Below are 24,590 nucleotides of genomic sequence, written 5' to 3' on the forward strand. Positions count from 1 at the left end.
AGATAACAAGCACCCTCATTCACCATGTCCTTCTCTTGCTAATTCTCGAGATAATCAGGTCATAAGCTGCTCCTTAAGTCAACTGGGAGAATAGAGAAAAGGGAAAGAGAAGAATGCATGAGAGCCTGTGGCTTCTGAAATTTCCAAGCAAGAGATGAATGATAGTCATGCTATGAATAGCTACACATAAATCTCAACATTTTTTAGTCCATTGCTTGCCCTGAATGAAAGAGCTCAGTAAAAACTTGATAGCACCACGGAGAGCTATTGGCACATTCTATAATTAGCAGTAAATGGCTTCCCCAGAAAATCCCCTCTGTTATTGACCTTCATCCAGAAAATGTATCCTGTTTTTTTTTTCCTCTAACACTGCATATTAAAGGGAACATAAAGCAACTCGATCTTTCCCCTCGCCAGCCAGCCCTTATGGTCCCCACATTAAAGGAAACCCATTGTTTTATTGAATATCCATCAGCTCGATGATCTTGTCTAATCAGATGTTTTAAGATTAAAATATTGGCTCTTTAAATAGCCATGTATCCAATGGGTTGTGTGGAACATCCATTACCACTGACCAAATGATTTGTTGTTTTTAATTAAATCCCGTAACAGTTATTGCCACTTTTGCACTAATCTTGAATGCTGCAGTGTTTTTAGAGATGATGAATCTAGTTTCAATAAAGCAATGTGCAAAGTTCCTTTCTTATTAAATTTAAATTAGTTGGAGAATTTAAATAAATCATCACTGAAAAGAAGAGTGAGCAAATATTATCAGCTCAATAAATCTATCCCTGTACACTGAAGAAGACAAGCTTATATTAACTGCTAGGCTGCATATGAAAGTTACAGAGAGTTACATCTACTGGAAGTACTTGGGGAAATAACTCATAAATGAAACACCAAGATACAAAGGGAACATTTCTTTTATATTTTATCTTTCAATGTTCTATTCCAGTCACACTGCTTCTGCTTCTCCCTCTGACCTCACTTATAGCACTTCTAAACTCACCAGTATTGTCAACATGATCTACCATTTTTATGGCAAAGGTAACCCAGCATAAAGCAAAAAGAAAAAAAAAAAAAGAAGAAGATGACTAGAAGGGTTTTAAGTGTATTTTTAAACCCTATATACCATTACACAGTTCACTTACAGTTAAAAACTTACAGTTTTTAAAATGTGTTTCCTCCCTGAAAAGAGAAAGGGAAGATACAAAAAGCCATAGTTTTAATAAATAAGCACTTTAGTAAATTGTATAGATTTTAAATGGGAAAATAGCACAGTGTCTCATGTTGATTTACTGTCTTAATAGTTTTGTTAAACATTACATGTTGTCAGCTTTCTTAGACACATCCCTAACTATTCTAAAAGTCCACAATGTTACTTATTCTCCCCAAATACACACAAGGATAAAACACTAAGGAATTATGATTTATAACAAATTATATATATATATATATATATATATATATATATATATATTTGTTCATTCAAATGACCAAAATATGTTTCTCATATATATTTGGTCTTCATCCACAGTTCCTGGTTCACTGGGTTCCCAAAACCCAGGGTATTTCCTAAGTATTGAAAGTGGCAAAATGTCTTTTGTTATCTTAATGACATGATTTTTAGACCCCACCTACAAATATGACGCCAATTGCCAGGAAGACCAACTTTTTGATTAGAGTGTTGGAGTTTTCGGTCCCACTACCCATTACCCCCACTGAGGAGGGGAGAGAAAAGGGTTCTGGAATTTGAGTCAACCAATGGCCAATGACTTAGTCAATCATAACTGTGTAATGAAGTTTCCATAAAAACCCAAGAGGATAAGTTTTTGTCTTTTTTTTTTTTTTTTGAGTTCTTCCACATTTGGGGAACCAGAATGCTTCCATATGCCACAAATCTAGGCCCCAACCTCCACTAGGACAGAAGTTCCTTTGTTCAAGACCTCACCCTCTATCTCTTCATCTGGCTATTGATTCATATTCTTTACCATATCAGTTAATCAACTGGCAAAGGTAAGTGTTTCCCTGAGTTCTGTGAGCCATTCTAACAAACTAATTGAACCAAAGGAGGAGGTTGTTGTAACCTCCAATCTGTAGCTGGTCAGTCAAAAGCACAGGTAACTGCCTAGGACTTTTGACTGGAATCTGAAGTGGGAGGTGGAGGGACAGTCTTGTAGGACTGAGCCTTTCTTTAATCTATAGAATCCAAGGCAGATAGTGTCAGAATTGAGTTGAATTCTCAGTCACCCCTTTGGATGTCCAAGAACTGCTTGATTCCCCATATTTTCAACATTGAAATTGGAACAGGAACCCTACAAGAAACACAATGCTGATTACCTTCAGCATTTACGACTTTCATCACAGAGGTAAGTATATCCCATGTTCCAATATACTATTGAATGTTATAACTGTAAGAGCATTAGAAATGATACAACCCCATTCCTTAATTTAGATATGAGGAAACTGAAATTTGGAGCAGTCAGATCCAATTTGTCAGATCATGGAACCGTCAGTGGTTGCCCTAAGAATAGACACCGTATCTCTTATGTTGCAAGCCAAAATTCTTTCCATTATAGCAGTTTATCTGTTTGCTAAAGGAAGTTTACTGAAAGAAACTAAAAATGAACAGAGTGTTAGCGGGCCCTTTTCCTCAACGATAGACCACAAAAGTTAAAATAGGAAGTAGACAAGACCACTTAACTCATGCTCCAACTAAAATCCATTGTTCTTATTTGTTATTAAAGCACTGACTTTTACACTGATGTTTTACACTGACTGGAACATTCCAACAACCAGACCAGAAAAGCTGTAATAGCAATAGAATGCCTGAAAGACTTTATCCTTCACACCCCCTTCCCTGCCCATGATCTCATGTTGAACATCCAGACCCCCACTGGTGATCATGTGTCCTCTGCCTGCTCTTTTGCATATACCCCCCTGGACTTCTCCCTCTAATACTCTAGCCATCCATCTTGCAGGCAGAGAAGTTAATTGTTAAGGCTTAGGCCTGAAACCTGCCCTGGCTGCTGGCACCCAGTGTAAATTTCTCCCTTCTCTTTTCCCAACCCTTATCTCTTGAGTTATTGGCTTCTCTTGTGATGAGTTTACTCAAGTTTGTTCTGCAACAGTGTTGGCAAACCCTGCCAGGAGCTATGCTTTCAATTTGTCTAGGCCCCTTGGGATTCCCTGGGATGGAGCAGTTGGCTCAGCAGCACACCTGGGCTTACCCGTTTATTTCCTAGTTAGTGGCTATGAGAGATAGGTCACAAGATGAGACACTAGGTTCTCCCTAGCTTTTTATATCCATAGTGCATTTGTGAGTAAGAGAAAAGAAGGGCCAGAGGTCCAGAGTCTGACTATGGTAAGCTGAGATGAGAAAGAAACCTGCTTCAAGATTCAACTCTAAGATTTACTATCTATCTGTGTGGTGCAGGACAAATCTTTTGCCCTCACTAGGCTTCAATTTCTTCATTTAAATAAGTTTGGGTTATCTGATGAGCTGTTTTCCTACAGTGATGAATAGACATGTTAATTCCAGGGTATACAAATAACAATCATATTGTTATAGTGCCATGCTTTCCAGTTCCTGAATTAGACAAAATCTAAAATAAAGAGGTTTAAATGTCAAAGTTGTTCATTGGAAGTATCCCACCCATAAAAAACATTGGATTTTTTGTTAAGTGTTGTTTTATTTTGTACTGGTCGCATCTTTTTCTCTTCATGCATGATAGCAATTTTGCCCACTTAAATATTTAATCATCAGTTGACAAATACAGCATTATAGTGAAGAGATAACCAAGTAACTGCCCATGACAGAATATCTCCCACTGTAAACAATTATAAAAATAGACAAAATATGTGAAGCTGCTGTTTTGGGGCACTGAAAAGCAGGCAGCACAGGGCTGTGATCCTGAAGAGTAGGAAAATTCACATGGTGAACTTTATCTCAACTTTCTGCCTGGAAGCACTTACCAAATTTCAAAAAGAAGAGAGCCCAAAGAGAAAAGTTCTGAGCCACTAAAGAGGATGGAATTTGCAGACAGAATATAGGGGCAAAGGAACGTCACAGAGAGAAAGCTCTATATATCTGCATGAAGACTCCCTTGCATTTTTGGCCAAATTTTAAGCTACTCATGCATATAATAAGGTTCCATAAGGCCTCTCAAAGAACAGCTGCTAGGGGTTGTGAGCTGAATGGAGATTTCAAAATTCCAAATATCCGGAGTAGTGAGACTCTGCTACACATACTATACATTCCATTGAGATTCCAAAAAGTTTACCAAGGGATAGGGGCCAGTATGGTATAGCTATTCTAGCCTAATGGCTCTCAACTTTATTAGTTCTCAGTTTTATTCCCCAGGGGACATATAGCAATGTTGACAGATATTTTTGCTTGTCAAAACTATGAGGAGATTATTTGTATCTAGTGCATAAAGATTAGGGATGTTGTTAAGCATACTATAATACACAAAATATACCCCACCCTACCTTGGCAAAGAATAATCTAGTCTAAAATTCAATAGTGCCACTGATAAGAAACACAGATCTAACCCTGCTATTCCGGGCCTGCGAGTAAGTGATACTTTTGACCTACCCCATTAAAGCTAGAAGCCAATCCTTAATGACTGATGCTTAACTGTTACTAAATCAACTCCCTATAGGAACAAAAGTCAATACTTTTAAAATAAATCCAAATAATTGAGACCCACAATGGATTATACACAAAATCCAGCATATAATAAAAAAATTCCTAGATATACGAGGAAGCAGGAAAATATAATCCAAAACCAGGAGTGTGGGAAAGAGGTCAATATAAATATACCCAGAGATGATATATAATGAGTTTTGCAAATAAAGATCTTCAAACACATGTTAAAAATATACTCAAGAATTTAGAGGGAAAGGTGGACAGAATAAGTAAACAGATGGGATATCTAGCAGAGAAATAGAAAGTAAAAATTGGAAATTTATAAAACTGAAGTTGGAAACTATAGAACTGAAAAATTCAATGTCTGAAATGAAAATTAACCATCTGGGCTTGAAAGAAGATTGAACACCGCATAAGAAAATTTTAGTGAACTTGAAGACAACTTAATATAAGCTATTCTAACTAAAGCATGCAAAAAAATAAAAAATACTGAATCAAAACAGTATGGTACTGATACAAAAATAGACACATAGATCGGTGGAACAGAATAGAGAGTCCAGAAATAAATTCATGCTTTTATGGTCAATTAATCTATGACAAAGTGTACAAGAATATACAATGGGGGGAAAAAACAGTCTCTTCAACAAATGTTGTTGAGATAACTAGACAGCTACATGCAAAAGAATGAAATTGACCACTTTCTTACATCATACACAAAAATAGTCTCAAAGTGGATTAAAGTCCTAAATATGATAACTGAAACCCCAAAAATCTCAGAAAATAACACAGGTAGTAATTTCTCTGACATTGGCCATAGCAACATTTTTCTAGATATATATCCTTAGGCAAAGGAAACAAAAGCAAAAATTAACTATTGAGACTACTTCAAAATAAAAAAGAAGGAAACCATCAACAGAACAAAAAGACAAGCTACTAAATGGGAGAACATATTTACAAATGATGTATCCAATAAGGGATTAATATCCAAAATATGTAAGTATCTTACGTAACTCCATACACACACAAAAACAAATAATTCAACTAAACAGTAAGTGAAGAACATATATAGACATTTTTCCAAAGAAGACATACAGATGGCCAACAGGCACATAAAAAAGATGTTCAACATCACTAATCATCAGGGAAAGGCAAATCAAAATCACAGTGAGATATCACCTCATACCTGTCAGAATCAAAAACAAAGAAATTCCAAATATTGTCAAGGATGTGGAGAAAAAGGAACATTTGTGCACTGTTGGTGGGAATGTAAATTGGTACAGTCACTGTGGATAACAGTATGGAAGTTTCTCAAAGAATTAAAAATAGAACTAACATATGATCCAGTAATTTCACTACTTAGTATTGACCCAAAGGAAACAAAAACATGAATTTTAGAAGATAAATGTACCCATGTTTATTGAAGCATTATTTATAATAGCCAAGATATGGAAGGAACCTAAGGCCCCTGCATAGATGAATAGATAAAGAAGATGTGAAATATTATTGTTGGGGTCTGTGATCAAAGGAATGAGACTGATACAAAGCGAAAGTCAAGCAAAGCTTTATTTCGCACCAAGCATCAAGAATCAAACTGACCAGTCAGGGCTGTCTCTTACGAAAAGGTGACGACAATGACCCTGGCAAGGCCGCTCCCAACGTGGCCACTCTGGATGAGTCCCCTCCCCAGACGATGCTGCTCCTGACTAGGCTGCTCACCAAGGAGGCTTCACGTCGAGGAAGCTGCTCCCGGAATGAAGCTGCTCCCCGGAATGACGCTGCTCCCGCAAGGCCGCTTGGCGAGACGGCGGCTGGGGAGGCGGGGCCGCTGGTGGCAGGGCCGCCGGCGGCTCTCAGGTCTCTTACAGCTCTGACAGCTCTGACAAGAGCTGTGACGGCTCTGACGGCTCTTATAAGAGCTCTTACAAGAGCTCTAATGGCTCTGACAGCTCTTACAAGAGCTCTGACGACTCTCCTTCTCCTCCGACGGCTCTCCTTCTCCTCCAGCGGCTCTCCTTCTCCTCCAGCGGCTCTCCTTCTCCTCCAACGGCTCTCCTACTCCTCCGAGGACTCTCCTACTCCTCCCCAGCCTCAGCCTCGCAGACTAACCTTTATAGGGGGTGGCTGAGCCCCGCCCACACACAGGTGGCCAATGGGATTTAAACTCACCTCAGTAAATATATGCTCGCCCATCTGATTGGATGTCTTCACCTGGCCTGACTCGCCCTTGTATCTAGGCTTTGCAAGTAAGTTCCTCTGGGAGGGGCAGGGTCAATCTAAGTTCACTGCATAGGGTCAATCTAAGTTCACTGCAACAAAATGGCTCCCTCTGGCCAACCAGGCCCTTACAATTATTATTGTGGAATATTAGTCAGCCATAAAAAAGAATGAAATCTTGCCATTTTCAACAACATGGATGGATTTACAGAGTATAATGCTAAGTGAAATAAGTGAAAGACAAATACCCTGATTCACTCATATGTGCAATTTAAGAAACAAAGAAATTAAAGATGCACCACCTGCAGAAGATGAACACTAAGAATTATCACTGACATCTCATCAGAAAAAATATGATCCAGAAGACAACATAATGATATCTTTACAGAGCTGAAAGAAAAAACAGTCAATTTTTTTGTTTTTTTTAAAGGGGAGGAGACATTTTTGAACAAACAAATAGTGGAGCGAAGTTGTCACTAACTGACCTCTACATGAAGAATTCTTTTTTTTTTTTTTTTAAAGATTTTATTTATTTGACAGACAGAGATCACAAGTAGGCAGAGAGGCAGGCAGAGAGAGAGAGGAGGAAGCAGGCTCTCCCCGGAGCAGAGAGCCCGATGCGGGGCTTGATCCCAGGACCCTGGGATCATGACCTGAGCTGAAGGCAGAGGCTTTAACCCACTGAGCCACCCAGGCGCCCCTACATGAAGAATTCTTAAAGGGACTTATTTAAGATGAAGGGAAGTGATTCCAGACAGGAATTTAATTACAGGGGAAAAAACGAAGCTTGCTGGAAAGGTGAAGTCATTATCCTCTTTAATCAGAAAACATCTTTCTAACAGTTCTCCCTGTGCCTTCTCTTGACTTCACTCTGGTGATTGTGAAGTTTGGATTATCACCACAGATGAAGGGCACATCATACCAGGCTGTCAATTGTGATGCTGTATGTGACCAAGATGAATAGACAACTAATCCACCCAATGTGGCTTTCAAAAGCAAACAGCCCACAAACCAATCCTCACCCTGGACCAAAATCCTTCATGTGTCCCAGAATCTTACATAATCTGGCCACAGCCAATGGCTCCAGCCTCAACTTGCCCCAGGCTCCTCTCATTCTTTGCTCTGATATGCTAGGTTTCCTTCAATTTCTTGAACAATGCATTGTTCTCTCCTAGTAGGTGTTCTTTGCATATTCTGTGAAATAATCTGTAATATTGTCCCACCCCCACCCGCCTTTGTCAAGCTAAATCACCCTCCTTCACATTCCAGCTAATTATGCATTTCTCAGGGAAGCTGTCTCTGAACTCCCTAATATGTTTGTCATGCACCTCTGAGTGAGGTCCATCTGCTAAAGAGCAAAAAGTATTTGTGCAATTATTGAATTCATGTCTATTTCTGCATGACTGTAAGTTCTACGAGAGCAGGGTGAGGTCTTTGATTGATCCTCTCACTATTATAACCCAGAGCTTAGCTGGATATCTGGTCTTGAGCAAATGTCTGTAAAATAAAAGATTATTGAATACCAGGAAAAAAGAGGTTTGGGGGATAACTATTAAAAAAGAGAACATGGCCCAATAATGGTGTCAGTTTTGATAAGCCTCACATCAGCAAACCAAGACTTACACCTAACCTAACTACAGTTTCAGCTCCCCAGTAACGCCACTTTTAACCAGTCAATGTGGAATTACGTGGTTAGCACTAGTGAAATAACCTGCTCAGTGGACCCCTTCCATTTCCCTTATGAGGGTGATCTTGCCTGAGACAATTCATTCTTCACCAATAATTTCTTTTTCCAACTACCCTTCTGCCTTTAAGAAACCTGCCCCTGGTACAGCCCTTCAGAACCCCCTTCTATTGCTATATGGGATACTGCCCAATTCATGAATTGTGGAATAAAAACCAATTAGATCTTTAAATTTTCTTAGTTTAAAATTTCTTAGTCTTAAATTTTCTTATCTTTAAATTGTCTTAGTTTCTTCACACAGTCACACACCCTCTTCCTTTTGAGTGTGTTGGCATTTGAGGCATGGTGTCCAGCTTAGGAAAGGGGCTTCAGAATGCCAGACAGGGCTACCCTCGAGGAGATCAATCACTGAAGCCAGAGTCTATGCAGGGATAATGAAGAATTGCTTCTGCAGAAATTCAAGGCAGAAACATAATCTTGGAGTTAACAACAACAAAAAAAAAGCCCCCTTATTTTAAATACAACTTAACCAGAAGTGGTAGGGAAAAGGACACACATGCATACATAAACATGCATACCTCACACTGCACTGAAAGTCACAGAAATAGCTGCAGAGTTGATGGCAACCAGCCAAGGATTTATATCACTCTTTTTCCCTTCTTTGGGGAAAATAATTTACATGGATAAAAATTTGAAAAAGATAATAATAAAAAAAAAGTTGGTTCCATTCAACTGCATCAACTTCTTAATCTTCAAACTAAATCAAGGGGGAAAAAGTACCAAGAGACCACCCTGCTGTTCTCAGGAGCAAGTTGCATAATTTACATAGATGTTTGCTATTAAATTGGATAAGGCCACAAAGTGCGTTTTTGTCCTTTGAAGGTCAAAATACACATTTCTTTCTCCATATGTAGGAATAACCTATCACATTTGCTGGTAGCTATACTTCCAACACGTAAAAAATTTTCTCTATAAACAGACTCCTGGCATGAGTTGTTGAGTGCTTCTTTCATTTCTCATTTTAGAAGGTTCATATACCTCAAAAAAAGTGATCACATGCATTTATAATGACTGACATCTCAGTTCGATAAATTATATGCTAAGGTGCGAGAAACATGATTCTGCCTTTAAAAGTATCATTTGGCATATTTTATTCATCCTGCCTTTCATTTTTCTTTTTGAAGAGATCTTGCCTGAGAGTTTGGAATAAATAGATCTTTGTTAAGATCATCTTCTATTTTCTATAACTGTTACAAAGTGTCCTATTCTGCTGGGCCTTATGACTCACCGGTAATTCCAGAGCTCACAAATGACAGAAGTCAAGTCTGACATAGGGCCTAATCCAGGTCTGCAGGCACATGCTTCTTTGTTCTACAGAGGGATGCAACGACCAGCCACACAGATGTGATCAAACATACACTCACATGCCCAGGGTGCATATGCACACACGTGCATGAGCACACACACACGCACACACATACACTTGCACATACACACATTCACCACACAGGCACATGGATTAAAGATACCTCAAGAGTGGATTTAGAATAGATGCTAAAATTTCCTTGAAGTAAAGGAGTTCTTTAAGAGAGGTAGGATCTAATCTTGATAAGGGCAGTTCAGATATGTTTTAACTAATGTAATGCAGTGAATAAATAAACCTTAAAAGTTCCACTTAACTCTATGATTGCATGCTATCTCTGAGGTTGAAATACCAGCCAATTAGGGTTGCCAGATAAAATATAAGACACTCAGCTAAATGTGAAGTATTTGGGATATACTTAGACCAAAACATTATTCATCACTTATCTGAAATTCAAATGTAGCAGGTGTCATATTTTTATGATCAAATCTCTATAGTCAATGAACAGACCCGCAAGAAAGCTCTTAACATGGGCCCAAATTCACGTTGATCCTCATCATCCTGAGCCTTTACTTGAACTGGTTGCGGTGCGCTCAGCCACAGCTTTCCTCAAAACTGGGAAGTGAGGAGAATCCCAGGACAGGGAGCAACACCCACATAGTTCAGGACCACGTGGCCACAATGGTTGTGGCTGTCACTGCCGCTGAGGGCTGAGCTCATTTACTCAGCAAGCTAACTCATGAGGGGTATGGAGATGCTACCATTCATTGTAGACCTGGACACTCGCTTGTTCCATGCTCCCTGTTCCTCCATAAACCTGTGTGCCTTGCCAAACCTGCGGGTGAAGTGTGCAGTGAATGGCTTACAGCAGGATTCCCCACAACCAAATCCTAAATCTCTCCTCCTCACTTGTTTCTTCTCAGTGAAGATTCACCACTGAAAAACTCGGGACTAACCTCATGGTTTTTGTTCACATCCTCTTGAATATTCTTATTTAAATTCACCCATATTGCTGGTGATTGTAAGAAAGATAGCTGTTATCCAGCATTTACAATCGAAGAAGCCAAGTCTGTGTCATGAATATATACCATGCTTTCCAGGACCCCCTGTGGAAGATATGGAAGACATGACCTCTTGTGCGCTGGAGATGTGATCTAGCCAGAGAGCAGAACATTTATATGTTAAACACATTTGTAGGTACACGCACAATAGACCAAATGCAATTGTAAAATAGTTTGACCCATGAGCCCTTTGGACAAACAGAAATAACCCATGCCCTCCTTTGATTTATCTAGGACATCTAAATGAATACTATGACTGAAAACAAATGAAAGCAATGGTAAGCTAAATATGATTTTTCAAACAACATATTCTCCTCTCCATATTTCCCCTCTACTCTGTTTAGAATCACAGAGGATGTTTTTCCTCTTTTGTAATATGTGTACACAACTACAGAGTTAGCATTTGGCATTTGCTCAGATGAATCCTGGCTTTAAGGAATACGTCCACAAAAATGATTCTACAATTGTCATTCTTGCTTTGGTTTCTCAATATGTTCTCACAAACAGTATCTTGAAAGTGGGTATCACTGGTTATGGAGCAGATTTAAAATCCTACACCTGTATGTTAGATGCCCCATTATTCCCTTTGCAGACCTATGAATTTAGAAGGATAATATAGGTCAGGACCAGTAGAAGTGAAAAGTCCCTTAAATAAAAGTCCCTTAAATAAACCCAAGGATGGGGACAGGGGGGAGCCTGGAAGTGCACTAACAGTCTCATCTTGCTCAGGATATGAAGACTACACATCTGATTACCTTTTTCTCTAAATAATGGCTTTATTGAGATATAACTCACATACCATAAAGTTTGTAATCAAGGGGTGCCTGGCTGTCTCAGTCTGTAGAACATGCAGCTCTTGATCTCAGGGTTATAAGTTCAAGCCCCACGTTGGGCAAGGAGCCTACTTTTTAAAAAATTAATTAATTAAAAATAAATAAACAAAGCATACAATCCAATGGTTTCTATTATATTTACAGAGATGTGTAACCACCCCTATCTAATTCCAGAACATTTTCTTTGGTGCATGAAGAAATACCATACACATTTACAATTACTCTCCCTACCCACATCTCCCCAAGCCTTCTCAACTACTAATCTACTTTATGTCTGCATATATTTGCCTATTCTGAACATTTAATATAAATGGAATCATATAAAATATGGTCCATCATGACTGGTTATTTCATTATGTTCAGTATGTTCATTATTTCTGGTTAATGTTTTGAAGTTCAGCATATTGTAACATGTATCAGTATTTCATTTCTTTCTAAGGCTGAATTAATAATCCATCATATGGACAGACCACATTTTGTCTATTCTTCCATCTCTTCATGGACATTCAGGTTGTTTTCACTTTTTGGACATTATGAATAATGCTTCCCTGAATATTTGTATGCACATTTTTATGTGGACACATGTATTCAAATCTTAGTCAATTACCTGCAAGTGTAATTGCTGGGTCATGTAGAAACTCTGTTTATCATTTTTAGGAACTGCCAAACTGTTTTCTAAACAGCTAAACATTCCCTCTGGCAATGTATGGGAGCTCTCATTACTTCTTAATGTTGACAGAAAAATATGCGTAAACATGTTTGTTAAAGGGCTAATGGTAAAGCTAGACAAACTAGAAATAGGATAAATGAGTTCCAAATCATAATTTAAAGTGAATAAAGAATAATCTAACAGATAAAGGTCTTCTGAAAAGAAAATATACAAGGGGTGCCTGGCTGGCTCAATTGATAGAGCATGCAAATCTTGATTTCATGATTATGAGTTTAAGCCCCATATTGGGAATACAGATTATTTAAAAACAAAAACTTTTTTTAAAAAGCAGAAAATATATGAATTACTAAATCCTTGCATATTTCCCAGGTTCAATGAACTGTACCACCGTGGCCATGAGTTCAGAGCATCGTATATTCCCCCATTCCAGAGATAGGACCTTATTTCCACTACCTTGCCACTCATGAGATGTGGACACATCACATGTTTGACCACCAAAGTGTGAGCAGAAGTTATGTGTGTCATTGCTGGGCAGAAGATTTAAGGACTAAGACTTACCATGGACTCTTGCACCCTGCCACAGAAACCATTCACACTCCAGATGGCACATTCTTGTTGGTCTGGAGACAGAAGTGACAACATAGAGACCCAACCACTTGTAGACATGTCCCATGAAGAAAAAGAAAAGAAAAATCTGCTTCTTTAAACCATGACTTTCTGGAGTTATTACCACAGCAAAAAGTAATCTATCATGCGAATCTAACATACAAAATATTAGTACCAGGATTGAGGACATCATGAAGAATTTATAATATGTGGTATAAACTTAGGTGTCAGGCAGCATGCTTGTGAGAAAATTATTATTGGATGCCAAAAAGATCACAATCTACATAATACAGTAGCAAAATATCTTGTAAAACCATTGTTTGCCATAACTCAGAAGTCAGATCATATGCCTAATGAACTTATAACTCAAATGGAAGAGGTTAGAAAATGGAACTAGTCTATGATAGTTGTTATAGGTTGCAGTTAGTACATTTTTACGAAAAAAAAAAGGAACTCAGAAAGGAATTGGCCAATTTTCAAGTAGGAGTAAAAGAAAATAGAATCTAAAAAGTCATGGATTTGCAGAATTGGAAAAAGGAACTTTTTCTCAATTCCAAATGGTAGAAGATGAGCTCTACCACTGAGTTCAGGAAGCCTTCAAAGACAAGGTGACTTCCAAGCCCCATTTTGAAATATAATCAGTAATATATCAAGTTATAAAAGCAGTGAAAACTGCTCCAGACAGAAAGGACTAATGGATAAAAGAAAATATTTGTGAAGCAACTTGAGGGTGTTTGGGGAAATACAAATAGTATTGCATCACAAGTTTCCAAACTCTCCAAAGCTGAGGATACCTTTCTTCAAGCTTAGAATCTAGCTTGATTCTAAAGTGAAAGGAGACTTCTTCCAGTCTCTGTGGATCACATTTTGAAAATCACTTGAGTAAGTAGTCAGCCTTCAGGGTCCATGTTATCCCACAATACCAAACCAAGGGAATAAAGAATCAGATAGAAGAGTTAGAAGGAAGTCACTATAGATAAACTGACCAAGCAAGAGACTCTTTCAACAGTCAAAGCATGAAAGAAGGAAGTCCTAAAATTTATGATGGCTCTGAGGATAGCTTGGAAACAATGTATTTCAGAGACATTTAGGAATGAGAGTAAATAGACTGGACCACTGATTACATGGAATTTGGAAAAAGGATAGAGAGAGGAGAGGATCAAGAATAAGTTCCAGATTTCCAACTTGGGGGGCAGGATGAGTACAGGCACTAGCAACCAAGAAAGAGAACACAAGGGGCCCCTGGATGGCTCAACTGATAGAGCATGTGACCCTTGATCTTAGGGTTGTGAGTTCAAAACCCGCACTGGTACAGAAATTACTTAAAAATAAAATATTTTTTTTCTTTTTTCTTTCTTTTTTTTTAAAATAACTTTATTTTCTATCAACCTTATTTACATTTTTTTTTGCTTTTGTGCAAGAGCTGCTAAGACCACTCAATGATTTTTCTACCCATTCAGTGGCCTAAGCAGTGGGAACTGCAGACCAGTCTTCAGTGGCCAGCTGAGCTCTCTAGTCTTCAGTAGGGAACTGCTAAATAGGCATGGGGGGCACCTGAATGCCTTCAGACCATTCCGTGACTTCAGGTTGAGTAGCGGTAAACTCGGGAGCTGGAGTAGTCCATTCATCCTGAAATTCCTCCTTGGTCACAGCCTTTTAAGCAGCAGCCTGCTCTTCCTTTTCAATCTCTTCAGGATCTCTGTAGAAGTAGAGAACAGGCACAACTTCCTATGGATGTTCATGGGAAATGGTGTCACACATGCGCAGAACTTCCCTGGCCAGCATCCACCACCTCAGACCCGCTGAGTGAGCTCCCTTGTTATTGCAAGGGATGGCGACCTCCACATAGCTCAGAGGAGAGTCTGTGTTACACAGAAAAATGGTAGGCAGGTTAACATAAGAAATCTCTGTGAGAGGCTGGTGGTCAGCCCTGGGATCAGTAACCACCAGAAGTCTGGGATCCCAGAAGGCTGCCTGGATCTGGTTCGTGAAGGTTCCAGGAGTGAAGAGGCCAGCAATAGGAGTGGCTCCAGTAGCAGCAGCAAATTTTAGTCCAGTTTGCTGGCCAGTATTCCTGGATGATATGACACTGACATCAGCTGGGTTTACAAGGGCAATAATGACCCAAGCTGCCAGCAGAAGCTTCTCCCAGGTTCTCTTCAGATTTATGATGTAGATACCATCACTTTTGCATTTGTAGATACACTGTTCCATTTGGAAGTCAAGGTTAGAGCCACCTAAGTGGGTTCCTGCTGCAAGAAATTTGAGGATATCCTCCTTCATTTGCAGAACATCAAGGGCTCCAGACATTGTGAAAGTTTCCCTTTAAGTTATGATGGGAACACAAAACAACATTGTATTGACCCCTCCCTAGGTAGTGTGGAAAGAAAAATAGAATCTTAAACAAACAAACAAACAAAAAAACCGATAGGATGCCTGGGTGGCTCAGTCAGTTAAGCATCTGCCTTCAGCTCAGGTCATGATCCCAGGGTCCTGGGATGGAGCCCGGCATTGGGTTCCCTGCTCAATGGGAGCCTGCTTCTCCCTCTCCCCTGCTCATGCTCTCTTTCACTATCTCTTTCTCAAATAAATAATCTTAAAATTTGTTAATTAATTTTTTTAAAAGATAAGAATACAAGATAAACAAAGTTGGCAATCAGCCGCAAAGGGCTTGAGTTTATTTGCAAATATGCTGAGTTTGGAATATCTGCATGATAGCCAGTTTTAAGTGTCCAATGGAAATTTAACACACAAGGAAGTAGTTGGGAACTCTAGGAAATGCCAATGTGGAACACTGCTTAAATGCCTAAAGAAAATATTTAGCACACAATCCCATCCCCCACCTTGGGAAAAGCAACATATCCCCCCGCCACCAAGAGCCAGCCCCATTCCATTCTTTCTGCCCACAGAAGGGGACCCAGTGTGTTTGTATCCACAGTGGGCCAATGTTTAACTCAAGCAGCAGGAAACAGTCTGTCATCATCTGTGAAGGAGAGAGGGAAGTTGTTTTCATTATTTCTCCCTTTATTCCTGCCTCAGATCTCCCTTTATTCAGTAAGTAAATCAGCAGTAAGTAAACCAAGGTTGTGTTTGCTCCTGTTAGCCAGGGCTCTATCTCAAGGATGGTTAGATACCAATTGTGAAGAAATCAGAAGGCGAGGCAGGGTGTTTGATAATTTCAAGCTTATAATTGAGATAGACCCCACAGTTACTCCTCTGAGTCAAACAGCATGATGAACAAATATCCTTAAGCAATTTCATTCAAATTACCAGTTGCTGAGAAAATAAAACTATACCTCCTAATTTTTATTGGTCCAAGGGAGAATCATTAAATGATTATAGAATGGTGTGCTCCTAAGGGTCAGGTTTCCTGGGAAACGGGCTCTGAGAACGTGTGCAGGATTTTCAATGGGAGTGCTCTCAAGAGCCTGTGAGAGGGAGGGGCAGAGGGAGCAAGTGCACTGTAATGCCTCAGTACAGTCCACCTCTAAGGCAAGAGACCTGGGATTTTGTAGCCACCTATGGACCAGTCCCTGGGTGCAAGTAGCCCCCAGGAAGCAGGTATGACTTAGACATGTCAATTTCCCAATGGCTGTTTACCTGAATAAACATGGTGTCTTTGGGGAAAATCAGTGCATGTCATTACCATATACCCTTGCCATGGTGTCACAGGGTCCTTTCTTGTGGGTACACAGCTTCTCTTCTAGCCAATGGGGTTCAGATTCAAATTTCTAGAAACACTAGCTAAAATGTATAGCTGAAGATAGGGATTTTACTGAGTACTTTGCCTCTGAGAATAGATATACTATTTTTAAGAACATCATGGTTTGTTTGTTTTGTTGTTGTTTTTTTTCCAGAGCAATCTCAACATAGAGAATGAAAACTGATGACCTTACATTCAATACAAGAATTCTTTTTATATGTTCTAAGCCAAGAAAAAGAAATCTGTATATCACATGTACATGCCTACTAAAGTGTGAGTATGTGTGTGTATATGTGCATGTGTGTTATTTTTGCCCTAATTAAAAATAAGGAGTGTTCCTTTATGGCACCCCTTTGTTATTTTCTTTTAAGATTTTATTTATTTATTTGACAATAAGATTTTATTTATTTGAGAAAGAACAAGCACAACAGAGGGAGAGGGAGAACCAGACTCCTGGCTGAGCAAGGAGCCAGAGGGAGGACTCAGTCCCAGGATCCTGGTATCATAACCTGAGTCAAAGGCAAACAACCCACTGAGCCACCCAGGCAACCATATAGTACTCCTGTTGAATTCTAGCTTATTTGTTACACTAAACAAACTTCATTTGTTTCTTGCTCACTTCTTTTCCCCCTTAATCATTCTGGACCCCAATTTCTATTTGAGTCAAGTTATACCCATGAGCATGTGCACAATGTATCACTTAGCAGACATGATTTTTTCCAAGATAGACACCCTTAATATTTGCCAGTGTTCTCCATAGGATGTATGACAATAATGCAAGGAAAGCCAGAATTATAAATGATGAATTACAAATGCAATTTAAATTATGTAATAGGATTACCACATTAAATGCAAGAGTCCCAGTTACAACTGAATTTCAGAACAACTATATAACTATAGTTTATATATGTATTATTGTAAGTATGTCCTGTGCAATATTGAGACATACACTAAAAATTATTTGTTATTAATATAAATTCAAATTTACTGGATACCTTGTATATGTTTGTTTCTTTCGCTAACTCTGACAAGCCTACTATACACAATTAGTAGACATTACTCCTCCACACTTCTTAATTTTACTTCTGCCCTTCAATCTTATCTGTCATTGAAATCCACATTGCCTTTCCTCCTTGCAGAGAAGCATTAGGATCATGGAAAATCCTGAAGATAACAGACAAGGGGGCACATGTCTCCCATTTACATCATGGAAAAAGTTGGAACCAAACTGCCTTCTCATCTTAAAAAAAACACTCAAGTTTGTTCAGAAGTTTAAACATCCTTGGCAGAATTTTTCAAACTACCACACACAGATATACAAAACCAGTTTTTTTTTTATGATCCACTTTCATGGCACACCCTAAAAAGAATCATCCCAAAGCTATGCCTTTATATAATTCATAGTTTTTACTACATTTTCAAAAATGCTAGGACTTAAACAATAACTATTGATGACTACTCTCACATGTTTGGGTCAACTGGTCATTTCGGGCATCTGCGCCAGACTCGGTCGAGCTTGGCTATGCTTCCCTAGGCAGCTGCTAACAGCAGGCTGCTCAGTGTGGGAGTGGTTGTGCCAGGGAGTGTCACTTTTCTGGGAGCAGGTAGGCCATTGGCAGAGTGCAGGTGATGAAGACCACTGCCACCCATTACCCATTAGACTAGCTCAGGCTTGGCAGGGATCCAAGAGAGAAGCAGGCAAGGCTCTGTGAGGCCTTAGGGTCAAAACTAACATGCCTTTACTTCCTCTGCATTCTGCTAGCCAACACATGTAAAAAGCCAAACCAGATTCACAGAGAGGGAAATGGAGTCCATTTCCTGTCAGAAGGGCTTGCAGAGGACATGGATACTGGAAGTGCTAGAGAACTGGATTTATTTTTCTAATCAATCTGCCTGTCTTTAAATATATTATTTAAGGGCATCTGGGTGGCTCAGTTGGTGAAGCGTCTGACTTTGGCTGAGGTCATGATCCCAGGGTCCTGGGATCGAGTCATACAATGGGCTCCCCGATTAGCATGGGGGTCTGCGTCTCCCTCTCCCTCTGCCCCTGCATGTGCACGCTCTCTCTCTCTCTCTCTCAAATGAATAAATAAAATCTAAAAAATAAATAATAAAACTAACTAAATAAATACATTACTTAATGTGCAGACATTCTGCGAGGTAGCAAAAACTTGCTTAGGGAAAAAAGCCATGGGTTGACTTACCTGGTACCTGGTCCAGAATAGCTACCTGTCATTGTCACTTCAACATCAGAACAACCTTCTGTGCAAAACTAAACTGCTCCAATCACCTTTGTTAACTAGGTGATCCTTCGGGGCTTCCTGCATTTTAGAGCTTGTGTGTTTATTAATAATGAAGGTGAAAGACAAAGTTCTTTCTTCACACCACCATCATATTCAATTGAACGTCTACCAAAAGGGTTATTATTGTGTTTCATTATCTGTGTTTTCATCAGGAAAAAAGGAGGAGCAGATCACTAGCTGTACTTGTCATATTGGCAACACTTCAGTACATTCTTTGCGTCACATTCACCCAGCATTTCAAAGGAACCATATCAATGCAATTTTCATAGGTATTGTTGGAAGTTCAGCTTTATTAGAAGCCGTCAAAGTACTAGTGTGTAATATTTCGATGCATAATATTAAACATCTCATACAGCTGCCCTTAAATTCCATACTTTTCTCTAATTTTTTATTGTTTTAACCCAATTGTTCATTTCCTATGTGAAACCACTTAAATTTTTGACTGTGTCCTTGCTTCACTAGCCCGTGTATCTCTGCAGAGAGCACACCAGTGGTTTTGCTCTCTCACCTTCAACCGTAGGCACAAAAGCAAATTCAGGTTGTACAACATTATGAAGTGAATGATACTGTTGGGTCCGTTATCCAAGGAACAAGACTGAGACAAGGTGAAAGTTATTTAAAACTTTATTTTATGCCAAGATTTAGAAGTCAGACTAATTGGCCAGGTGAATGAGACTGAAACAAAGTTTAAGTTATGCAAAGCTTTATTCTATGCCAAGCATTAGAAGTCAGACTGACCGGCCAGGGCTGTCTCCGAAGAGATCGACCACCCCCAGCTTACAGGCTCAAGAATCGACTGAGTGACCAGTCAGGGCCGCCTCCGAAGAGAGCAATCCCTCCCAGTCTTACAGGTTGCCTTTTATTGGGTAAAACTGCAACCCATATCTTGGTATCTCAACCCACTGGGTTTGTGTGTCTCTTGCTGATTGGCTAGTTTCATCTGGTCTGGTGACTTGTTATTCAAGATTACCCCATACCAGGAACCGTTACAAACAGTACTTTCTGGGAAGGCTTAGTCAGTTAACATAGTCAGTGTGAATAATAAGATGGTCGTCCTTCCCAAGATGGAGTCATTTTCGTTTGGGCAAGACCTTCTCACTGTTACAAACAGCACTTCGTACTGATTAGATGTCTCCATCTGGCCTGACTCGTCCTTGTATTCTGGGCTCTGTTATCAGGAACTAGCCAACTACATTTTACTGGTTTTCTGGACTTGCTTCTAAGTAAGTTTCTCTGGGGGGGATAGTCAATTTAAGTTTACTACACAAACAACAAAGTGGCTATTTACCTGAGATGGAGTCGCTCTGGCTAAATAGGTCCTTACAGTACTCCTTAAAATGGCTACTTTAATGCTACGTGAATTTCACCTCCATTAAAAAAAAAAAGAAACTTTAGAAAGAAACCACAAATTCAGTACACAAGAAATAGTACTTCTAAGTAATATGAGAACAGACTCATTTGGTCTTCATTGTCTCACACCACTTCCATCCTCCCACTTCACTTACTTGGTGTGTCTTGTCTTAGTTAAAAAATAACTCGAAATACTTGTTCCAATGTCAGCAAATTAGGATTAAAATTAAATAAAACAAATTTCATTTAGTTACACTGACCCTGGCTTGATTTTAAATTACAATGATTGTGGCTAATGTTTTGGTGGATTAAACATGGCAGTGTAGGAGTCAGCGGCTTGGCTCTCCAAGACCCTGAAGATGCAGGCATACCTGATCCTCACAGTGCCCTACAAAAAACTGAATAAACGCCTTCAAACTGCTCAAAAACACATCGTCCCGGAGACGAGCCACATCCTTATGGTGGTGGCTGAGCTGGCAAAGGTCTTGAGCGGCTGCCCCGCTGGGGACTCTATGGTCAGCCTCCTGGATGGCACATGGGAGAAGCTTAGTCCTCAAGAGAAAGGTGGAGTCCATTCAGGTGAAGGCTGAGAGCACCAAGCTATGCAAACATAGAGTCGAGCAACTCAAGGAGTAACAGCGACCAGCCCGTGGCAGCCGCTTGTGGAAGGGGAAGCGCCCTGACCACATGATGGTGGAGCACCTGTTGTGCTGAGGCTACTACAACGCTGGAAGCTTGTACCCCAGAGTGGCATGAAGAGCTGCCTGGAGTTCAGCCTAAATATTCAGGAGTTGTTTGAACTCATCTGGCAGAACGAGAGACTGCATGCCACAAGGCATGCAAGAGAGAGCTTTGGTCAGGCAGAAGGGAGCCAGCTGGCCAAGGTGCACCAGGTCATGGGTGTGCTCACCTTCCCTCCAGACAGCCACCTCTTGGCCCTACAAGGACCCGACGGTGGCGGATGCTGAGCCAGCAGTTCCTGCACAACTACTGGCTGCACCAGCTGGGGACAGCTTTGTGTTCACCCTCACACTGTAGGCCAACTTCTTGGTGATAAAGACATCACAGTGCTCCAAGGAGGACGCCAGCTCCAAGAGCCCTGACTGGCCTGAATGCGGCCACTCCCTGAACTAGCAGCGCAGCCCCTGCCCAAGGCCCACTGCAGCAATTCCTGCCTGCTTTGCAAGAGTTCGGGGGACGCAAAGATGGAGAACAACCTGGCCCTGAGGCTGCCCAATGGCTATGGCTACAACTCTCTTGCCATCTGTCAAGATGACAAAGCCATTTGTCCGAGAACCAAAGAAGCCTTTCACTTCTCACTAGCCTGAACATCGTTAGGCAGAGCGGTCCCGCGCGCCCCAGCCCTGGCCCTCCGCCCCCGACTGCCTGCGTTTCTGTTTCTGGTGACCAAAGATCAGTGAACAATAGCGCTCCTTCCCGTGGCGCATGAGCGGGGAGGGGTGGCGCCGCAGTCTTGACTAGCCCACAGTAGTGGACACGCTCTGCCGGCTGCGCGCTCTCTGAGCCCTGCGCGTGGGTGCGGCTTAGGGTGTGCTAGATGCAAGGTCATGGCGTTCCTGCCGCCCTATTTTCTGCTTGAGAAGGTATTCACGTGGAAATCCACGGGACCAGATTCTGCAGAGTCCTTTCCTTTGGCTCCACAACTGCAGATTGAATGCTGTTCCTTGCAGAAACTAGCGACTCAGTTGAAGTAACCACCAATGACTTTTCAAATCAAATGAATCATTGTAATTTACACAAAACCATACCATAGAGGCTTGTATTTAGCACATATTTTTGCATGTTGATGTCGATTAGCTAATAAACTGTAAACGTAAAGCATGTTAATTAAAGGGTTTTCTATTCTTTAAAAAAATCATAATAACTGTAAAAAAAGATGTTATGGATGAAATACTTCCATTTTCTCGGATGCATAAGCGTGAGTTATAGTTGAAAAATCACCCTTAAAGTTTGCATATTGTAACGTGTCCCTATGCATATGGCTAGTCTACAGCTCACATGGCAAACAACTCATCCCCAACTCCTGAACTGGTCCATATCTACTCACTAACAAACAATCCCCTGATGATGCATAGTGTTGTTGTGTGTCACATTTCTATAAAAATTTCTAAATATATACCCCCCATTTCTATGCTTATAACTGTACTTGAAGTAACAAAGAGTTAAGAGATTTTGAGTAGAACTTAACAGATGGGGTTTTGAAACTGATTTATATGAACTGCTTTGTAAATACCTTAGCAGGTCCCTTTGCTGCAGGAATTCTGTCTTTACCATATTAACAAACACTGGGAATTTGCAAGAGAAAAATAGAGTGTGCAGCATCTCTCACTTTTCAACACCTCTCACATTTATTCAACCCTAGAATTTTATTTTTCACTGAACATCTCACACTAAGTCTTCTGTGCAACAGATACTGGGAAGGAAACACATAATCATGTTCAACATAGACATGGAGTCCAGAAGCCTTTCCTCACTGCTGCTCTCTCCAGGCAAGCCAACTTTGTTCCAAAAGATAAAATGGAAACAAGCTACTGCCACTGAGGGTCTCAAAATTGATTACAAGTTTGTCTGACTTTCATTTGTGTGTTCAATCCAGCCAGTCATGTATAAAAACAAAGCTGGTCTCTCCATTTGTGAGTGGGATGGATTTTTTTTTTTTTTTCTGGTTGCTTGAATTATGTATTCCCTCCTTGGTGATCCCAACAAAGTCACAAAACTTAATTTTCCCTGTCTATGATATGCCACATACACAAACTTAGTTTTGGCTGTGTCACCTGATTAAATTGAACATCCTTGCTGTCTCTCTACACATTATAGCAATGGGTAAAAACATGAAAGCCCCTTTCGCAAACAGACTTATGTATAAAAAACAATGTCCTTAATAAGAACCACTGCATTTAATAAAATAAAAATCAATGAGAATCCTCAATATTATTAGTGAAGGACCAGAAGCCAAACTGAGGACAAAGCACAAGCTGACATCCCACAAACCCCTCCCTCACTCTTGGGTGGGATATGTGTGACATTTCCTCCAGGAAGCTTCCAACTATCTTAATACCTTGCTTGAAGGAAAAACAACATTAACTTGACAGTGGCAAGGGCTCTAGATAATCCAGCCATTCTTCTTTAACATATGAAAATCCTCTTGCAAACCTTTCTCTTCCTAACCTCCCCCAGCTCCTAAATATATAATCAGCCGCCCCTCAAAAATCCCCGGTGCACTAGCTCTTTCTGCCCATGGGTCCTGTCCCCGGAGTGCTTTAGTGAAACCACAATTTGCACCAAAGATGTGCAAGAATTCTTTGTTGGCCATCGGCTCCGGATCTCACCCAACCAAAATTCACCTATATTCCAAAACTACATCATTATGGAAGTCCTTACTTTGCAAATGAGAACAGTAGAGTAGAAGGATGCAGGGCTTCGTGCAGGACCACCAGATGGCTGTTAGCAGAACTGAGCCTGAATCCTGGAACTCAAGTATATTGAGGTCTCTGTCTCAAAGAGCTATAATGACTTATAGCGATATACAATAATCATTTGACATTTCCAAGTGGGTCACATTTTGTATCATATGTACTTTCTTCCTTCTGACAGTTTCCAGGTACTTGATAATTATTTAATAAAGTTTGATAATATTTAACAAAATATCCTACAGCTTGACAACAACATACATTTTCATAATAAAGGATTCATTTCCAATTTAAATTGCTATTGTTTACTTATTTAATGTAAGTCGTCCACTGTTGGGGCATCAGTCCCACAAAATATAAAATCTCTTGGACATAGATGTTGCAATATGGGGTTTCATTCACATCATCTCTTCATTCGTTTATTCACTCAATCATCATTGAACTGAAATCAACAAATCTAATCAACATTTTGAAAGCCTATGGTATGCCTGGTGTAAGAGACACAACCAGATTTGTAAGAGGCATAATCCCATCACAAAGAATATCACAGTTTAGTTGGAAGACAGGTATATGGTGGGGAGGGGAACCAGGGGACCTTGAGCCCAGCATGGGTGCCAGGTGACTAGAGTGCCAGAGAACATTTCATGCAAGAGTATCATCTGAAATGAGTCTCAAAGGCTGTAGGAGGCATTTCACCATGCAAAAAGCAAAGGAAAGGACA

The 24,590-nt window shown here is 40.1% G+C and overlaps 2 pseudogenes; one reads left to right on the top strand and one right to left on the bottom strand.

The window, feature by feature from the left end:
- Window positions 1–6,250: 6,250 nt before the first annotated feature.
- Window positions 6,251–15,392, bottom strand: LOC116858360 (annotated as a pseudogene).
- Window positions 15,393–20,755: 5,363 nt separating this feature from the next.
- LOC116858361 lies at window positions 20,756–21,766 on the top strand (annotated as a pseudogene).
- The last annotated feature ends 2,824 nt before the right edge of the window (window positions 21,767–24,590 follow it).

The sequence above is a fragment of the Lontra canadensis genome, unplaced genomic scaffold, assembly GCF_010015895.1.
Source record: "Lontra canadensis isolate GAN:19392208 unplaced genomic scaffold, GSC_riverotter_1.0 scaffold135, whole genome shotgun sequence".
In the NCBI taxonomy this organism is placed as follows: domain Eukaryota; kingdom Metazoa; phylum Chordata; class Mammalia; order Carnivora; family Mustelidae; genus Lontra; species Lontra canadensis.